This window comes from Nestor notabilis, unplaced genomic scaffold (genome assembly GCF_000696875.1).
Source record: "Nestor notabilis isolate BGI_N333 unplaced genomic scaffold, ASM69687v1 scaffold486, whole genome shotgun sequence".
In the NCBI taxonomy this organism is placed as follows: Eukaryota; Metazoa; Chordata; class Aves; order Psittaciformes; family Psittacidae; genus Nestor; species Nestor notabilis.
In genome coordinates, this window is record NW_009933147.1 from 115,474 (window position 1) to 116,834 (window position 1,361).

Consider the following 1,361-nt stretch of genomic DNA (forward strand, 5'->3'; position numbering starts at 1 on the left):
ATGAGCTTTAAGGTCTCTTCCAACCCAGACCAGCATGTGATTCTGTGACCATCTTTAACCAATGCTATGCAGCCTGCAGCATCCACTTCTAATTTTTGAACTCTTTCCTACTCGTTTAGCTTCAGTAAGAATTTCCATGATATTCAGCTATGTCACCGAAGAACTGTGGTATGTCTAATCATCTTTCATATAAAATGCCTAAAAAGTGTTAGATAAACTGTAGTTCTTCCCTCCACCTTACTATGGTACCTCTCACTGGCAAGTGAACTGCTCAAAATCAACTTGTGTATGCAGCTTCCCCAAATTCAGTGGGGAAAGACCCTATCTCAGGCATTTCTGGAAAGAAATCATTAACATGGGGTTTAATTTAATCACAAATTTCAGCAACAGAACAGTACAGAAATTTTGAATCTGAAGTTGAGGAGTTTGATGATTTTTTTTTTTAAGTTACCCTGAAGCATTCAGGTTTTAAACAAGTGACTTAGATCTAGCACCAAACTAGCATTCATTTGCTTCAAAAATGGCTTTAAACTGAAAAATAAAAAGCCAAAACTGAGCATAACATTTCACTTCTGAGAAATACTTAGGTTGAAAAACCTGAACACTGTGGGTAAAAACTAATTGCACACTTTTCTTGCCAAACTATGTTCTTTTCTCACCTGCCAAGGCAAATAATGGACATTTTTGGTATTTTTACCTTGTAGCATTGAGTTTCACATATTTGCTCTTCAGAATTCATTGCAAGACTACGATACAGACCCCCTACCAGGACAGTGTTAGTGTGGGATGCTAGAGCATCAGAACATGAACCCTTATCAGGTAGGTCACATCCATACCTCTGGTAACTGGGAGAGGTTCTGATCTGACAGCACTATGCCCCTGGGTTGCAGAGTCAAGAGACAAACCCTCTTCTGAGGGATTCAAGACAACATCACCTTCCAAACTTCCAGTTGTGTAACTATGGGTACCCTGCCTGAATGGCACAATTTGTGATCCAGATTAGCTCCATTTCAGCCATTTCATTTGCCATTTAAATTATAGTAATTATGGGCTGCTAAAAGGCTGCTGAAAGGCCAGCTCAGAGGAGTACAAGGACATCCAGGAGCTCATCTGTCATGGCTTGTGATCCTGAAAATCTCAGCATCTCATTTTTAAATAGGGATCAAGCTTTACCAATAACTCCTCCAGGCAAGCTCCAGCACTTCCCTTTTTCTCAGTAGTTACTACATTTTCAGTAGAACTCATTAAACTGAGATTTCTGATGTAAATGGCTTTTAGGAAGCTAAAGCTGAAACACCAAAATGATTCAGCGACATTTGGATATATTGGGAAATTCACTTCTGGTGCAAGAGTTAAAAGAA